The sequence below is a fragment of the Pinus tabuliformis genome, chromosome J (genome assembly GCF_031772625.1).
Source record: "Pinus tabuliformis cultivar Carrire ecotype Pingquan chromosome J, CPIR1, whole genome shotgun sequence".
NCBI lineage: Eukaryota > Viridiplantae > Streptophyta > Pinopsida > Pinales > Pinaceae > Pinus > Pinus tabuliformis.
The window spans coordinates 221,125,188-221,142,680 of NC_142295.1; the positions used below are offsets into that span (position 1 = coordinate 221,125,188).

The 17,493-nt window shown below is 37.7% G+C and overlaps 1 pseudogene; it reads right to left on the reverse strand.

The window, feature by feature from the left end:
* Positions 1 to 25: 25 nt before the first annotated feature.
* LOC149226497 (serpin-ZXA-like) lies at positions 26 to 16,649 on the reverse strand (annotated as a pseudogene).
* Between the last annotated feature and the right edge of the window lie 844 nt (positions 16,650 to 17,493).

The window sequence follows — 17,493 nt, forward strand, 5'->3', positions numbered from 1 at the left end:
ATAATAATAATACATCAATTTTAGTTCAGTTATTAAGATTCAATATATGTCCAACAAACATAATCGCTCCATCTTTCTCTTCCTTGATCACAAACATGTAAGTATGGTCAGCTGTAAAGTCGACAACAAAATTGCAACAACAAAATTCAAAAGAGGTTATGGTAATTGCTGCACTTCAATGCCCTTTTCATTAATCTCCACAAAGGAATTGTGAAAAACATTTGCAATGGAAACAGATGAATCCCCCATTTCTTTGAAGTCTGCCCCAATAGAAAAAGGCAACACCCAATGCAATTTTTCCATAAATTCTCATGCCTCAAGAGCAAAAGAAATCTTGAAGAGAGGTAGCTGAGAAGACCCTACCTCCACCTCATCTCCTTGGGATGATTCTTAGAAAAAATTAAGATCGATACTTTTCTAAAGATCAGGAAGGCCATTTTTTTTATGAGGTGAGGAAATACATGGAAAATGAGCGCTTGTCTAGTCCTTGCACATAGGGAAGACATAGAACTTAGTAGTCACCAACTCTCTTAATAAATTGTTTAGTTGTTTTAGTCATCATTAAGGTTTGCTGATATGAATACTCTGGTTGTCTAGGGTTCCTCCTTGCCCATCAGAGAAAGGGGTTCTCCTAAAAGGAAAAGAAAGAAAGGTTCCATTGTTAGACAAAATGAAAATTTGTAGTTGGTTGTAGCGTTGGGGTTTGATGTGGCCATACATCAAGCTGGATAATTTAGTAGCAAATATCTGGTTGGTAAGGTTCGTGGGAGGAAATTTGGTTTACCTTTACTTCAAGAGTGGGTTGAAGCGTTTATCTCTTCCCTGGTCAAGAACCTTGTTACAGTTAGGGTTTTAGTGAAGGGATGGATTCATTTATTTTTCAAGATTATGGAAGATGAAAATCTAATTAAGGGTTCGATTTAGAAGATTATTTCGGCCATCATGGCGGCCTGCAAGAATAGTATCCTAGCAGAGGCCACTATTAAGCTCTTCTTTGAGCGAGTATGAGTACACTTTGGGATCCCACAGACCATTGTCTCAGATCGGGACATCAGATTCTTGAGTGAATTTTGGTCAAGTCTCTAGTCGATGCTGGATACGAAACTTACTAAGTCCATGGTTTTCGATCCCCAAACTGATGGAAAAATAGAGGTTGTCAATATGATGACCATACACATTTTGTGCATGTACAAATCAAAGTATCCACGCATGTGGGATGGAAGTCTCCCCTATGTCCAACACAACTACAACAAATCTCTCCACATCTCATCAAGTCACAACCCCTTTCAGGTAGGGCTGAGATTTAAACCATTATGCCCCATTGATGTAGCCATACAATTTGCAACCACTCAGATAGATTCGGGTCACGTTCAGTCCCAAGTTGAAAGGGCTAACAACTTGATTGAGTGAATTCAACACATCTGCCAACATGTCCATGATATATTGGATAGAGCCAATGCTAAGTACAAGCAACGCCATGATCAACATCGAGTGCCGCACAAGTTTCAAGTGGGCGACAAAGTTTGTTTACATTTGCAGAAGGAGCACCTTGTTGGACCCCACCACAAGCTTTGCCTGCTCCAATATGAGGCATACACCATCACCAAGGTCGTTGGTGACAATGCCTTTGAGCTCAGAATCCCACCATTCCTTGGTTTGCACCTCGTGTTCAATGTAGATCACCTTCGACCATACTTTCCACCATTGTTGGACACATCTAATATTGTAGAACAACTCACACCAACAGAGCTCAACCTGAACTGCATGGAACATGCCACAACTAATCAGATCATGGACACACAGATCAAGAATACTCACCAACAGAGGATACAACTATATCGATTTGTCAAAGCATGCGAACTCCTTCACCAGGGCAAGTGGTTCACCAGGGACCAAGTTCAATAAAAATTTCCTTACCTCATAGAGGCTCTGCACGCAATGGGGACCATTGCTTCCTAAGGGGGGAGGAATGATCCAGGTGGATATTGGTGGCCACTCGCCTATTCCACCTAGACCCCCCAGTCAGTTTCATCTTTTTCCTTGTTCATTTCAACATTTACTATTTTTCGCAGTTTTTCGGGCCCTGAACTTCCGGAGCAGTTTTGACTCCTTAAACGATATATTTTTTGGGGTCCGTGACAAGCCCATAACCATAGGCACGGGCCTTCAGTGAAACTTGTAGTACTCAGAGAGACCTTTCCAACAAGGTACTGTATGTGACAAACATAGATAATATGACCAAGTTACAACCCTAGAAATTTGGCTACCCAATTAACCCCAATGGGGCCCACAAACTCTTGGTGTTACATCTCCTCAGGTTAGGGTTTTGGTTGTTTAGGGTTTTCTCATGTTTTCCAATAATAAATAGGCCCTTGAGCCTCATTGTAACATAGTTCAGAGGCATGTAGCCGCCACATCTCTTCTCAGAGATAAGCTACCATCGCCTGAGCTATCTTATTTCCATTATGTTTGTAAGCATAGTTCAATATTTTTCTATTAATGAAATGAAGTGTTTTTCTACTGCATATTTGTGTTTATGATTATATCTATAAGTTGTTGTGTTCTTGTTTAAGTTTGGATCACTGCAACTTGTCCCCGGTTCACTGCCCGCAGTGCGGGTGCATGGCCTGCACGCCTGTGCACGACTTGCGACCCGTGTCTGCTCCTTCGCCCAAGTTCACTTCGTCGATTTTAGACTTCGCCTATGTCTCTTCTTCGGTCTTCACCCTTCTATCTATGATGCCTTCCAAGCTTGTTGCTTAATTGTCTCCTCCACAATGTGTCCATCTCACATTTATATGTGTCGTAAGATGTATCTCCACCAAGGGTCACGACCCTTCAACACCATGGGTCGACCCATTCTCTCCACCACATGTCGGCTTGTATACCTATTTAACATGTTGGCCTCCTCATCGCATAACTCAAGTCGGCCTCATATAAGTTCGACCTACCCATCACACAATTTTGGCCAACACTCAAACTCTTGTCGCACCTCCATCGTGGGTTGCTCGGGTCGCCTGGGTCGTTCACTTGTTCACCTAACTCGCCCATTGCACGTCGCACGACTCTCCAACTTGTTCGACGCCCGCCCATGTAACTTGCCTGCTATGGGCGCGTGCCCGCTCGATGCGCTCCTCATTGCATATCAACCTGAGTTGGTTAGTACGAGCACCCATTGCACATGGGCACACCCGAATCAACTCCATCGCCTTTAACCTAATGTCACCTCATGTCGTCGCACATAACCGAGTTGGTCAATACGGGTGCCCGTCGCACATGGGCGCGCCCGACTCAACTCGTGGGTCTGGCAATATTGATGCCACACTCACAATAGGGAGTGAGTATTGAGCAACATTATTCATCCTTAAGGAATCCATTATTCAAGGAATGTACACATTCTTTGAAATCATAATATTCATTTTCATTAAAAGTTGACAAATTTAATAATAAAAAAATTGAATTACAAACTTAATAAAAATTGAATTATGATCAATTCCTCATTTAGATTTCAATTTAACATTATGATATGACGTAGAAACCAAAGAAATTTTCGAAGTATATTTTTGAGTTTTTAAACTAATACATTAATAATATTAATAAGAATTTCCAATTTTAAATAAATAAAGATAAAAATTTGCTTGTTATCATTCTCTTCAATGGTCAATTAATTAATTAATTATATATATATATATATATATATATATATATATATATATATATATATATGCATGCTAACTTATAGAGGAAATGACCTTTTTCATGACATTGTTTTCTCGTTAATTTTATTCAAAATCCGACAAAATTTTTAAAAAACTTGAGTTTAAATTGTTTAATCTGCATAATTTGAGTGCCCCAGGGTTTTTTAGGGCGTTGAATCCATTTATGCATTCAAAAATGTATTTTAAACAATCAAAAATCTTGAAATTGTATTTCCAAATTTGAGTGAATTTATGTGAAAAAAATTATTTCTTCTATAAGTTAGGCTACCACACCCACACACATACACACACCATAAAATGCTTGATTACATTAAAAAAAATCAATAAAAAAGGGTTGAACAAATATTCATATAATACATTTTACAATTTTATTATTGTTGGGAACACTTCTTACAACACCTCATGACATCAAAATATGTTATTTAAGCTAAGCGACATAGAACACTTGCTGTGTAGCCTTGTTATCATATGTCATAATAACTTTGTATTTAATTTACATAGAATATTGATGCCTCCTTGAAAAATCACTATATTTAAGAGTAAATAAATTATGTGTACGATTATTTATCCTCACTTATTCATAGATATCATTTAATTATGGATTTTTTTTTTTTTGTAAGCTTTGGTAGGACTCTCCTATTTTCATGTCCATTACATACCCCACTACGGGGGAAGGGTAGCCCAAGATTTGAACCCAAGACTTCCGGTTCGGCGAGACTTCATTTCCACGGCCACTGCAGCTTGAGCTACCCCATGGGGACATTTAATTATGGATATTATTATTTTTTAATATGTTATTTTTTCCTATATTATATTAAATAAAATATTGAAATATTATAATATATCAAATTTTAGAGAAATGGTAACTTTAACTTCAATTGGATTGACTATTCATAAATGAGTCATTTACAATATGTCTTTGGAGATTTGAACCTATGGAAAATGGGGAAACAAATTATTCACCAAGCAACATTATCAATATATTTATAATTTTTTCATATAAATATCCATAGTTAAGATGGATCTAAGCTCGATTTGAACTATGGAAGAAGGGGAAACAAATTATTCACCAAGCAATACTATCAATATATTTATAATTGTTTCATATAAAGATCTATATTTAAGATGGATTTAAGCTCGTTATATATATATATATATATATATATATATATATATATATATTATAAAAAAATATTGAATTTAAAACTTTAAATCTTAACTTGGAAAATAATAATTTATACATACCCAATATGTCACTAGAGATTTGAACCCATGTAACAGGAGAAACAAATTATTCACTAAGTAATGTTATGAATAGATTTATAATTTTTTCATATAAGATCTGTAGTTAAGATGAATCTAGATTGGTTATATATAGGTGTGTGTATGCTTCCTCAAGTTCAAATTGAATATAAATTTTAAAATTTCATAACAATGCAACTTATTTTAATTCATGCTCATGAATTCAAGGTATAAAATGTAAATTGAGAATATAAAAAAACACTAAATTCATTAATTTAAAACTATATATATAGATATAGATATCCAATTTCTAAATTTTATAATTAAATTTGAAAGGAAATTGCTTTTAAAATAAACTTTAAAAAATTCAAAAAAATTATTGGGAAAAAGTATTCAATTAATATGTTAAAGATGCATAGATGAATCTATGCAAGTTATTTTATGATTTTTGAATTCATGAATTTAAAACATGCACATGTACTTGTAAAATTAAGAGTGATATAAAATTCAAAATAATAAAATGGAGCTAATATAGATTTCACGAAAATGGATTATTATTTTTTAGTTTTTATTTTATTTTAAATAATTTGACCTACTCAACATAACACAACATTACATTAAATTCATTAATTCTCAATATGAAAATTATTGATAAAAAGTATTCAATTGATATGTTAAAGATGGATAGATGGATCTACGCTAGTTATTTTCTGATTTTTGAATTCATGAATTTAAAACATGCACATGTACCATACCTGTAAAATTAAGAGAGATACAATTCAAAATAAGAAAATGGAGCTAATATAAATTTTGCTAAAATGGAACTAATTATTATCTTTTAATTTTAATTTAATTTTAATTAAATTGACCGACTCAACATAACATTAAATTAATTTTTTCATATATATCCTAAAATCCCTATAATGAAAAATGGAAATATCAACCAATCCATATATAAGATTAAAGTTACTTTTCCCTTTGCAGGTGGAGCAGCGGTTTGTGGGTGTCTTTCTACAGATTTCTAGGTGTGGTGGTTTTCATCGGAGCTGTTTGCGGGTGCTCTCTGTTTCGAGGTCTACTTCCAAGGGTGTCGCCGCCAATTCGTCATCGTTTTATTGGTCCCATGTTGCATATGCATTTGCTAGCTTAGGGGTCGTCATTTGGTTTTCCTGCTGGGCTTTGTTGCCTATTTCCTACTGATGGGGGTTCCTGTCGTCGCCTTAGGGTTTTGGCGTCTCAACCAATTTTTTTGTGTGCCTCGTGGTTTGTTACATGTTGCCCGTTATGGGCTTGTCTTTGTGGCTATGTCGTTTTATGGTGGGACTTCGGAGCCATCAAGGTTTTCTCATAGATCCACCCAGTTACATTAAGATATTTTTGGTTGGCCTTGTGCCATTTTAGTTTCCATGCTCATTTGTTGGGGTCCTTTGACCCATGTTATAAAATGAGTGGTTAACCATCGATTTCCCATAGACTAGACATGGTTGATCTCAAGTTTGTAACATAAATCCCTCTACTACCCCTTAAAGCTTTATAAAATAGAAATCCACAAAGAAAGCTAAAGAGGTATGAATTCAAAAAAGCCAAAATATCATGCAATGTTGTGCATGACATGCATTTCTTTATTCTCTCCACAATAATTTTGGATATGGTGGGTGTCTTCCAATGCCATTGGCTCTATAAGGGTTAGTTCTTTCATGTCATGATCCAGGTGGATGTTGGTGGCCACCCACCTATCCCATTTGGACCCCCACAACTGTCTCTTTCAGTCTTTTCAGTTTCCTAAATTGCAGCATAGTTTACTATTTTTAGCAGTTTTTCGGGTCCTGAACTTCCGGAGCTGTTTTGAGGCCCTAAACGACGTTTTTTTGGGAATCTGGGGCAACATGGGTCCATGGATCGATGTTGCCTCCCAAAGTGGTAGTACTCGGATAGATCTTTCTAACGAGCTATTGTACGTGTCAAACGAAGATCGTATGCCAAAGTTACGACCCCGGGAAATTGATGTACCAATTTACCCAAACGGGGCCCACAATTTGGCGTTTCATCTTCTAGGGTTAGATTTCGGAATTTTAAGGGTTTTCCATTGTTTCTCAACAATAAATAGGCCTTCGAGCCTCATTGTAACACAGTTCAGAACAGTTCAGAGGCATGTAGCCACCACATCTCTTTTCAGAGATAAGCTACCATCGCTCTAGCTAGTTTATTTCCATTTCTGGTTGTAAGCATATTTCAGTATTTTACAGTAATGAAATGAAGTATTATTTCCGCTGCATATATGTGTTTATGGTTATCTCTGTAATTTGTTGCGTTCCTGTCTAAATCCGGATCAGTGGTATCAGAGCGGTCTGCTTTTTCTCTGTTTTTCTTTGCATGTCCCCAACAAGGTCGGGATATAAGGAGTTAGGGCTTGAACTGGTCGAACCTTTGCAAGACCAGCCTCGCAAATCCCGACGGCCTCCCATGACGGATGAGAAGAAAGACGAGGGGGCAGGAGATCCTATCAAAATCTTGCTCGAAGAAGCGCTCGAGCGACAAAGGAACGCGATGATGGATAGCTTTGCGCAGATCCTTCAGCGGCTACCCAGAGGCGACGCATCGGCTTCCAACAGCGACTCTGGAAACGCCACACCGTTTAAGGTACAAGTTAATTTTGAAATCCCCATCTTCGAGGGTCAAATAGACGCAGATGCCGTAGATAAATGGTTAAATCTGCTAGATGAGTATTTTTCTGTTCATGAATTTTCAAGTCGAGAAAAGATTGTTTTCGCTCTTCTCAAAGCAGCCCCCCACGTCAAGGACTGGTGGGAAACCTACTGCGAGCAGAAGGATGAAAGTACAGGCTCACTATTTTCAGCGCACCCACTTGGAATGACTTCCGGGATGCCATCAAGGAGCAGTACTACCCTGTCGGAAGCTATGAGGACAAATACATCAAATGGACCACACTGCGGCAGGGACGAGACCAAGATGTGCCGGAGTTCACAAACATTTTTCATACCCTTTGCACACAGTTGGGTATCAAAGATTCTGAGCTGCATCTCATACTCAAATACCGCGGCTGCCTACACTGATACATCCAGGAAGAGATGGGGTTCTTGAACATCTCCTCACTCGGTGCACCCACTTGGAATGACTTTCGGGATGCCATCAAGGAGCAGTACTACCCTGTCGGAAGCTATGAGGACAAATACATCAAATGGACCACACTGCGGCAGGGACGAGACCAAGATGTGCCGGAGTTCACAAACATTTTTCATACCCTTCGCACACAGTTGGGTATCAAAGATTCTGAGCTGCATCTGGTACTCAAATACCGCGGCTGCCTACACTAATACATCCAGGAAGAGATGGGGTTCTTGAACATCTCCTCACTCGGCACAGCATACCGATACGTTGTCAAAATCGAGCAAAAGTTCAAACAGAAGAAGCGAGACTTTGGATCTGCAAATCCGAAGCCCAAAGGACAAAGCCAAGGCGGGGTGACCCAAGACAACCCGTCGAAGCCGCAAGAAAAGAACAATACCACGAAGTAGAAGAAGGACACAGGAAAGTGGTGTGAGTTCCACAAGAGTCCCACTCATAACACAAGTGAGTGTCGGACCAAGCAGTCGCTGGTGGCCGAGTTGAAGGCTTCCGAATCAGATGCATGTTCTGACCTTGAGCCAGAACCTGACAAGGGGAATGGCAAAGGGAAGCAGATCATTGATGCGGATCCCAGCGCCACTGTTGCCACCGCCAAGATCCAGAAAAATGAGCTCGAAAATCCAGAGGAAGGGGAGCGTCTTTTCCACTCATAGATGTGGGTGAAGGGTTCGCCGCTACAATTCATTGTCGACAGGCGACAGTGGCAGCCAAAAGAACCTCATTTCAGCAGAGGTCGTGAAGCGACTGGGCCTATCGACTACACCGCACCCGCAGCCGTACAGTATCGGGTGGCTTCACGAAGGACGAGATCTGAAAGTTCGCCAGCAATGCCGCCTTCCCTACAGCGTCAAGCCCTTCACAAACGAAGTATTATGTGATGTTACACCTCTGGATGTTTGTGATGTATTATTAGGCCAGCCATACTTGTGGAGGCGACATGCTGTGTATGAGTCAAGGCCTCGTGCTGTCATTATTTCGTTGAATAATTCATTATACAGGATACCGGAGGTAGCCCCACCTACCGCCACATCTCTGATCACTGCTAAGAAAGGCAGCAAGCTCATATCACAGACCAGGAAATTCATCTGTCTGGTTCGCTCCCAAAGTAAGGGGAAGATCGCTGCTACATCCATGACCCCTGCAAAGGGTTCCTCCAAGCAGCAACAGCAGCAAAGGAATACGGTCATGATAGAACACAGGAACAACTTCTCCTCACCCACAGGGGGACCACACAAGTTTCAGGTGGGCGACAAAGTTTGGTTACATCTGCAGAGAGAACGCCTTACCAGAACCCATAAGAAACTCAGGCGACTCCGACATGGTCCTTACACTAGTATCAAGGCTACGGGAAACAATGCTTTGAAGCACATCATTCCTCCATTCCTTGGCTTGCACCAAGTGTTCAATGTGGACCGTCGTCGACCATGCTTCCCACCATTTCCGGACACATCAGAGATTGCAGAACAGCTCACCAGAGACCCAGATCAGCAGAAGCTTCCTCATCTCAGGGAGGAACTCAACGCAATGGGGACCATTGCTTCCTAAGGGGGGAGGAATGATCCAGGTGGATGTTGGTGGCCACCCACCTATCCCATTTGGACCCCCACAACTGTCTCTTTCAGTCTTTTCAGTTTCCTAAATTGCAGCATAGTTTACTATTTTTAGCAGTTTTTCGGGTCCTGAACTTCCGGAGCCGTTTTGAGGCCCTAAACGACCATGTTGCCTCCGACCCATGTTGCCTCCCAAAGTGGTAGTACTCGGATAGATCTTTCTACCGAGCTATTGTACGCGTCAAATGGAGATCGTATGCCAAAGTTACGACCCCAGGAAATTGATGTACCAATTTACCCAAACGGGGCCCACAATTTGGCGTTTCATCTTCTAGGGTTAGATTTCGGAATTTTAAGGGTTTTCCATTGTTTCTCAACAATAAATAGGCCTTCGAGTCTCATTGTAACACAGTTTAGAATAGTTCAGAGGCATGTAGCCACCACATCTCTTCTCAGAGATAAGCTACCATCGCCCTAGCTAGTTTATTTCCATTTCTGGTTGTAAGCATATTTCAGTATTTTACAGTAATGAAATGAAGTATTATTTCCGCTGCATATATGTGTTTATGGTTATCTCTGTAATTTGTTGCGTTCCTGTCTAAATCCGGATCATGTCAAGCTCTAAGAGTTTGATTGAGCCCTTATAGTTCATACCTTTGGTGCTATAGTGGATTTCTAGAGCTAGTTTTAGTGACTAATGTTTATTGTCTTGTTGGTTTAGTTATAAATCTATGGAGACCACCTTTTTTAACACTTTTTTCTACCTAAAGACTAGATGTCAGTAGCCAATTTTGCCTAGTGCTTTTGCTAGGGTTTCTTTGATGGGCATGCGTGCCTTTTTTAAAATGATGCTCCTTTAGGGTTTTTTTATTTTTTAGCATGTCAGAGCATTTCCAGGTTTTTCTTGTCAGTCAGAATACCTTACGACATTGTTTTCTTGTCGATTAGAGTATCTTTCGACATGTATTTTTATTGATCAGAGTATCTTCTGGTGATGCCATAATGATGAGTGGTTGTCTATTGTTGGGCTATATCTAGTGCTCCCTACAAAGTTTCTTTGACGGGCTTGTGTATCCTCTTTCTTGATATCATTCATATGTAATAAAGGGATTATATTAACACATAGGCTATATTAAACAAAGTCTTTCGGTAGAAATCACATAAGAGAAATCTTTGGCCGACGCGTTTTGAACCAACAAGTGTGGTTCATCATTAGGACCAGATGAAGAGGCAGATAATGGCAAAGGCTTAAAAATTTCGTTGGTTGAAGAGGAACTACATTTGTTGGTTTAAAACACATCAGCGAAAAATTTCTCTTATATGATTTCTACCAAAAAACTTTACTTAATTCGTTACAGATCACAGAAACTTGAATACAAAAACATATGCTATATTTCATACTATATAAACATCTTTTCATTTTATAAAAAAATCATTAATTAATTAATTATTATTATTATTATTTTTTTTTTTCTGAAAAAAAAATATAAAAAAAATTACCTTATTTTAAAAAACATACACACGAAAATATCCTAGCCAAACTTTTACAATCCAAGTGATTGCACATTTAGATGCATGCACCTGTGGGTAGACAAAGAGAGTGGAAATCTTAATTTCAGTGGAATTGCTCAGATATCGTGTACGAAAAACAAAAGAGATCTTGTACAACAATTGCTATATATGATGACTTGTGTACTTGAAAAACTAAGATAAAGAAATTTCTAAGGTTACTCAAAGCCATAACATGTAACTAAAGAAATAAAAGTTCTCGGCTGCTTGTGAAAATCGTTTTCAAACTATCAAGCAACCTTTATTGATGCTCTTTACGAACCACTGGAATAACTGTTTGGTTTGTATTCAGACTCTGCTTCCAAAACTTTCGGTTTTCCGAAACACTTTTTTGGTTTAGTTATTCGAAGGATTCAATATATGCCCAACAAACATAATCGCTCCACTTTTCTCTTCATTGATCACAAACATGTAAGTATCGTCAGCTATAAAGTTGACAACAAAATTTAAAATTCAAAAGAGGTTATGGTAATCGGTGGAGTTTGTTTTATTAATTTTCATTTAAAAAAATTGAAAAAAAGAAATAAAATTAATTAATATTTATAAAGCTAAAGATAGTTTATGGGACATATTGCTTTTTATGTGTTTGCTGTATTTTCTGGGAAGCTTTATAATAAATGTTCTTAATTTCTTGATAAACCCCTAGCTAAATAGATTAGGTTAAGAGCAAGTTGCCAGCGTATCTGCATAGCTTTCCCTGTTGTCTTTGAAGGCCGCACATTCTAAAATGAAATGTTTTTCTGTTTCCACTTTTATGGAAGAACAAAAAACGCATACTCTTTCCTCCTATACTTTTTTTGGCCTTTTCCACTGCCCTATTTGACAACGGAGTTGATGAGAATTAGACACAACGGTGTTGATGAGAATTAGACCCCTTAACTAAGACAACGGAGTTGATGAGAATTAAGCTTTAACTAAGCAATAAGAATTTTGGCTTTTCAAGAGATATTGGCCTCTCCCCATTTCTTTAAAATCTATCCCAATAAAGAAAAGCAACAGGGGAACACATTTTTTCATAAATTATCATGCCTTAAAACGCGTAGTCTAACAAGGCATAGGAGTTGCCCGAAAAGTTATGAAAATTTCGGTCATATTTAATCTCACAAGAATTTTTGTATATCCAAGTTATAGTTGTTAAACTTCAAAATTTTAGGTGTCCTAGACGTTTTTGATGGTGCTGAATCCATTTCCACCATCAACAACACGATTCAAACACTGCCTCTACAAGATTTTTTGAAATTTTTTTACGGGGATTCCGACCACTTTTAACTATCCAGACAATTCATTTGCCTCCTTAAACGACTTTTCCTCAAGAGCAAAAGAAATTTTGAAGCGACGTAGCTGAAAAGACCCTTTCTCCACTTTCATCTCCTTGGGATGGATGATTCTTAAAAAAATTAATTAAGATGGCCACTTTTCTAAAGATCAGGAAGGCCATTTTTTTACGAGGCGAGGAAATACACGGAAAATGAGCGATTGTCTAGGGAAGACATGGAACTTAGCAGTCACCAACCCTCTAAATAAATTGTTTATTTGTTTTAGTCATCGTTTTAGTCATCATTAGGGTTTGCCGATAAGAATACTCTGGTTGTTCAGGGTTCCTCCTTGCCCATCAGAGTAAGGGGTTCTCCTTAAATGAAAAGAAAGAAAGGTTCCATTCTTAGACAAAAATGAAAATTTGTAGTTGGTTGTAGTGTTGGGGTTCGATGTGGCCATACATCAAGCTGGAGAATTTAGTAGCAAATCTTTGGTTGGTAAGGTTTGAGGGAGGAAATTTGGTTTACCTTTACTTCAAGAGTGGGTTGAAACGTTTATCTCTTCCCTGGTCAAGAACCCTGTTACAGTTAGGGTTTTAGCTAAGTGGTGGATTCATTTATTTTTCAAGATTGTGGAACATGCAAATCTGATTGAGGGTTCGGTTTAGAAGATTATTTCTTCCCTGGTTATTTTTAAGAAGTGGATTCCTCTTTTTGATGCGAGGAGGGAGAAGTCTAATTCAGGCTTGGTATGGGTTTGCATTCCAGGCCTTCTGGCACATATGTGGTACGAAAAGTTCTTTCGTTATGTTGGTGACACGATTGGAACATATATGGCACATATCCTTATTAGTGTCGATGTGCATGGATCTGCCAGGTGCTATGGATTTGGGTCCAGATTTTGAACCCATTATCCTGGATTATGAAAACTTTCCTTTTTGATGTCGACATTGTCATCGGTAGTGTTTTTGGTGCATTCTCGTTGACATCAGAACAAATATCTACTAGTTCGAGCCTCCTGGATGCTACTATCTTGAGTGTTACACCGCCATTGTGTCTGAGGGTTCGGGATCTGACATTCCTTCTATTGTTCAATCGAAACCTGTTAATGAAGGAAAGGAACCAGGATGCAGAAAACTTGTAAAAGGATGGACTTCACCTGGAAAAAGCAGGATCATTGGGTTATTGAAGAACATGATCATGATTTTTATGAGGAGTCTCATCTTTTTGTTTCTGCTGCTTGATCTTTTATATTGCAGATGTCTGGTATGGCAAGAGTTTTCATGTATATTGCTATTATATTCGGTTTTTCTGATGTATATCCCTGGTGTTGTAAGATTGTTGTTTATATGTAAGATCGATGTATATCCTTGTGCTGTAAGATTGTTGTTTATATGGATATTTGGGCTAATGTATACATATTTTTTGAGAGGTAATGAATTGTGTTTCTTCTTTTGAGTCTCTGAGCTGTCGTTAGTATTTTGCACACTTTTTCTCAAGCTTATGGAGATGCTGGCAGATAATAGGTTTTTTTTTTTTTTTTTTTTAACTTTTTTTTGGTCCTTGTGTAATTTGTTATTATTGATGGTAGAGATTATGTTTGGAATATGTAATTTGCTATTATCGATGGTAGAGATTATGTTTGGAATATGTAAGAATTTTTTTTGGTTTCTATGTAATTTGTTATTATTCAAAGTAGAAATCATGTTTGGATATGTAATCTCATTATTTTATGAATAAAATTACATTATTTTTCTATGTAATTTGTTATTATTGAAAATAAAGATCATATTTGGAATATGTAATCTCATCATTTTAGGAATAAAATTACTTTATTTTTCTTAAGAAAAGATCATGAGAACCTGCATAGTTTCACCATTAAGCAAATTAAAAATACCTTCCTATTTTGTTGAGGAATCAAATTTTTTCAGCCATGTACTCTTGAAATACTACTTCTACTTCAAGGCATTTACCAAGACCAACCTAGTATGTTCATCCACAGAATTAGCTGGAAGCAGTCCCTGTATTTTCCCCTTGTTTCATGTGCAACCCAACTATTCACCTCCGCTCTAACTTCATTTGACTGATTACTTTTTGTTAAAAGAATGACAACATACATCAGAATAACTTTTAAATTGTTGTTGTTTTAAAAGGCAAATTCTTATCAATAGGGACAAAGTTTTCTTAGAACAGGGTTTACAACTTTAATAATAGGCCCTCGTCCTCGACTCTGAGATCTCTTCGCCGCACACTCCATGCCCTCTATAATTTGAAAAGATATTTGAAGTTTTGGACAGCAAAATCAAATTGAATATAAAAAAATATGAAATAAAAGAAAACTTATAGGCATATTTCACTTTTTTACATGCCGAGCTAACTTTTCTCCCCATCAAAATAATAGAAGAAACTATAATTTTTTAGTCGCCTTGTTTCTTTACATGTTTGTGCTAATTTTTCTCAACAATAGAAAAAATTCCTATAAGTTTTTTAATCTTTTAATTTTAAAATTTATGAAAAGCATTATAGTCGCCTCATTTCTTTACATGTTTGTGCTAATTTTTCTCAACAATAGAAAAAATTCTTATAAGTTTTAATCTTCTAATTTTAGTTGAGCTACGTCCTTGTGCAATCTTACACTATGTCCTTGAGCAATTTTACATTAGGCCTTCACATCTCTTTATTACTAGACTATAGAAGTTAATTTGGATATCATATTTATTTATGATTGTATATTGTAAACCTTAAACACTAAATAATTTATTGCAAATATAAGTCTTACCAAGATTTCGCTTGCATTTATGATGAAACTTTCTTATTTAACATTTAACATAATTTAAAGGTGTAGTCAAACTTATAGATGAAATAGCCTTTTTTACTGGAATCAGACAATATCATTTCAAGCAAAAATGTGATATTTTGTTGTTTAGAATATATTTTTGAATGCATAAATAGATTCAATACCCTAAAAAAAGGCACTGAAATTTTACAACTTAAACTCAAATTTTAAAAAATCTCATGTGAATTTTAGTTAAAATTAATCATATGAAAAATGCCATTTCATTTATAAATATCATTACTCCTAATTTAAATATTTAAATTTAAAAAACCTTAAAATTAATCATACTTGAAATATTTAATTTAAAAAATATTAAGTTAATCATGTGCCACATTCCAGGACAAGTCAAAAATCTTATATAGGGAAGGTAAGCAAGAGGATATTGCATATATTTCAAACCTATTTGGGGTGAGGGCTATTCCGATTGGTGATGGTTTGAAGTACCTGAGATACAAAATCAAGCTCAATAATTATCGTAACCAAGAGTGGCTATGGATCGTGCATAGATTCCACAAGAAGATATCAGGATGGTCACATAGGTGTCTTACACTTGGAGGCAGAGTCATACTTGTACAATCGGTACTACAACAACTACCCGTACATTGGGCACACCTATATTGCATACCTGCATCCATCATTAAATCGATTAGCTGTGTTATTGCTAGATACATTTGGACTGGATCTGAAACAAAGCATACATATCATCTAGTTAAATTAGACAACTAGACCCAAGGCTATGAATGGTTGGGGCATACTGAACATAGATCTTTTTGTATGGGCACTCCTCACAAAATCTCTATGGCAGGGACTACTTGGCACAAGTATTTGGAGCGAGATCATCAAGACAAAATATCTTAAGGAGATTAAGATTTGTCACTGGTTGAGAGAGGGACTAGTTGGCAAGGCTTACGAATTTGTTATATGGAATAGCCTCAACAGAGTTCGACATTGGCTCATAGAAAGGATCTGCTGGAACATGGGATTCGGGAAGGACATCATCATTGGGAGGGACAAGATCCTTGGGGCTGAATTGCACAGACTTTACACAGCGGAACTCATCCACTATCTATACACAAGGGGTATTATATTTTTTTATAAGGCCATACGAACTTGGTCAGGCAACAGGCCAATTTGGAAAGAGGCAGAAGAACTAGGTCTGTGAGGGGACTTGGTTGACACCTGGAGGAACATTGTCGCTAAGATCCTGAATGCTGGGATATACAAATTTGATATGAGAGACCAGATTGGGTGGGATGGTATCATTAAAAAGGGTTCCATCTCTATTGTGGATACTTACAATTACATCTGCTGCAACACACATGAATACCATGACCACTGTTGGTTCACTAAGTTCTGGAATGTACAAATCCCACACAAGATTATTTTGTACACCTAGCTAGTTTGGCAGAACAAGACACTCACTCGGGAGAACTTGAAGAAGAGGGGCATACTGGGACCTAGTATTTGTGTATTTTGTTAGCAAGAGGAGGAGGACAATGTCCACATTCTCTCAAGATGTCCTATTGCAGTTCAAATTTGGCACGGTTTGTTTGTCATTCTCTCCTTTGCATACATTGACCACTGTTCCATTGATACATGCTGACATTGGTGGAGTACCCAAAGTAGGCATCGGTGTGCCATCCCGATGCTCACTTTCTGGGAGATCTGGAGAGCTAGAAACAACATTACATTTGATCACAAATATCTCAGTGTTGACATGATCATAGATAACATACACACTGCGATGGACCCACTGCAACTACCATTGCCTTATCCAACTATGGGGTCTCACGACACTGATGATCCATTTATTACATATCCTATTGGTTCCTTTGACGGTGCATAACAAGGAGGCAAATGTGGTTGCGAGATCTGGATCTGCATGGACAACAACACATAATATAGAATCCACTGGGGGGCGGAGGGGGGACTAACATAAAGGCAAAGGCTATAGCGCTTTGGGGGCTGCTCTGGTTTGCAAAGTTTCTAGACATCCACAACATCAACATATTTGGATATTCCCAAGCCATCATCAATCATATCTTGGGATCCTCACACATTTCACATCCACATCTTCAGGGTTGGCTGAGGCACATCAAGAACCTGCAGGACACACTACTGGGCATCTCTATTCAACACTTACATAGAGAACACAACATTGTTGCAGATTCTTT